The sequence below is a fragment of the Medicago sativa genome, chromosome 2 (assembly GCF_051527215.1).
Source record: "Medicago sativa cultivar Bolivia chromosome 2, Bolivia_mono, whole genome shotgun sequence".
NCBI lineage: Eukaryota > Viridiplantae > Streptophyta > Magnoliopsida > Fabales > Fabaceae > Medicago > Medicago sativa.
In genome coordinates this window covers 3,580,178-3,582,698 of record NC_140750.1, presented here as the reverse complement: position 1 = coordinate 3,582,698, position 2,521 = coordinate 3,580,178, and the positions used below count along the sequence as shown (strand labels likewise).

The 2,521-nt window shown below is 38.4% G+C and overlaps 1 pseudogene across 1 annotated transcript; it reads right to left on the bottom strand.

Moving 5' to 3' along the window:
* Window positions 1–374: 374 nt before the first annotated feature.
* LOC146943686 (cytochrome P450 89A2 pseudogene) lies at window positions 375–2,240 on the bottom strand (annotated as a pseudogene). The gene has a single exon (XR_015025683.1). The product of XR_015025683.1 is annotated as a cytochrome P450 89A2 pseudogene (transcript).
* Window positions 2,241–2,521: the final 281 nt, after the last annotated feature.

Below are 2,521 nucleotides of genomic sequence, written 5' to 3'. Positions count from 1 at the left end.
TAAAGACCATAAATGGTAACTATTTACGAAAATAGGTGTATTTACAATACAGTAATTGATGATGATTAACTCAGGTTGACAAACTAGCTCTAAAAATGTGGATCTTGTTATTAAGAAAATCATGAAGCACCATTTCATTCTGGCCATAACTCTATTCTATGCATCACTTCTGCACTCAAAATTACAAATTACAACCCTATAATTTAAGACCACAGATGTTCAACCCCTATTGTATGAGATACTATGATCCTAAACATAATTTCTGTGTCTCAGCTAGGACATACATTTCTAGTCTACCGCCCAGACCAAACAGATTAACAAAATAAACCAACTTTAGGGAATGTATAAAGTAGTATTACCATAATCTGCTTCAGTCAACCAAAATAAACCAACTTTGATATTACAAAAACAAGATCATACTGTATTTTTTATACATTGAAACTATCTTGACTTACAAGAATGACAGGCATTTTTTATTTTATACAAGAAACAAGATATATAAGAATGAACAACTATGATAGTAAAGGCATATGTATGCATAAGGGATCATTGTATGAAACAAAGTCCCACCATATGATATGACAAATCCACATATAATACTCCCCTGCTGTGTTATGACATTGTAAAGCAGAGAATCTAGAGTGGTTTACACAACAACATAAGTTTTATTGTTATCTACATACTCCACATCGTTACACATAACATGCATAATCTATTGCCTAGGAGAAATATGAACTTGCAATGGATTTTTCATCACCATAGTGAATTCATCTTTTTCCGACAAATCAACATGGCCGCCCTCTGGAAGCTTCCAATCGAAATTCCAAACCAAATTAGCCACAAAATATTCCAAATGGAGCAAAGCTAAATTAAGTCCGCGACAAATTCTTCTTCCAGCTCCAAACGGCATCATCTTTATCTCTTTACTCCCTGTAATATCAAAAGTCTCATCCTTCAAAAACCTTTCTGGCTTAAACTCCATTGGATCCTCCCAAACACGAGGATCCCACCCCATCTCCGCCAGCAAGAAATTCACCGTCCCATTTTTAGGCACCAAATAACCGTTCAAAACCACATCCTCTTTCACCGCGTGTGGCAAGACAAAATGCCCTGGTGGATGACGCCTCAACCCTTCCAAAACCACACACTTCAAATACCGAAGTTTCTGCAAGTCTTCCTCTTTCACTTCCTTCTTCTCTCCATTTTCATCACCACCCATCACCTCCCGAATCTCCTCCACAAGCCTCCCCTGCACTTCTGGGTACTTCACCAAATTCGCCATAATCCACTGCAAAGCAGTGGAAGTAGTATCCGTCCCAGCGTTCAAAAACTCCGAACAAAGATTAACCATTTCATTTTCACTCAACTTCCGTTTCTCCTCGGGAAACTCCAACTCTAAAAGAGTATCTGCATACGAAACAACTGTATTAACATTGTTCAATTTACTCTCCTTAACTTGCTTCCTCGCTCTTATCAGCGGAAGCAGAACATCCTCTTGATCCTTAAGTAACTTCAAAAACTCCTCCCATCGGTTACCTAACAAAATCCTTGTAACTTTCGGCCAAAAATTCAGTATATTGAATCTGCTAATATTCAACAGAATTGTCCTTTGTACACGCTCAATATCACTGATTTTCTCATCGTTAACTCTCTCACCAAAACACATAAAAACAAGTAAACAAAACATAGCACGACGAAAGTGAGAAACAGCCGTAACAGAATCTGCAGATTCCGATGCAGTTCTGAGACGGTTGATGAGAGTGTGCAAGACCCACTTCCGAATTTCTGAGAAGGATTTGGTTTTGGATGGATGAAGCATCTCGTAAGCAAGGTTACGACGGAGGGTACGCCATGTTGGGCCATAAAAAGCGGAGCTGATGTTGTGTTGGTTGCTGGACAACATTTTGGAAGTAGGAAGAGCTGTAGGGCGATCAGAGAAGATGACTGAGTTTTGAACGAGAACATGGTGAGCCAGAGCATGGTCGGAGATGAAAATGGAAGGTCGAGAACCGATATGGACAGTGATGATAGGACCATGACGGGCATGGAGGGTTTTGAGAAAAGGTTCGAGTTGGTAGAATGATCTTCGGAGCAATTGGATGTTTGTGATGATGGGGATGTGTGGAGGGCCGGGAGGGAGGGGTACGGTGGTTGTGAAGGAGGAGATAATAGGAAGATGATGCAAAGAGTAACGAGGACGATGAACCATGTTTCCATTACTTAAATGTTTGGTGCAACTATATACAGTAGAAACTCTTTGAATTAATACTCGGTAAATTAATAAACTCTCTGAAATAATAAATTTGTCCGGTCCCGACTTGGGCCAATGTAAAAATTTGAAAAACTCGATAAAATAATAAGATAATAATTTTTCGGGAGATCCCTTTATAAATTTCGGTCCCAAGAAAATCATAAATTAATAATTCATAGAAACTGAAAAAAAATATATTAAGAATACATTGAACACATTTGTTCTTCTTGTTTACATTTACTGTACTTCAAAAGTCATTATTGATTTCCA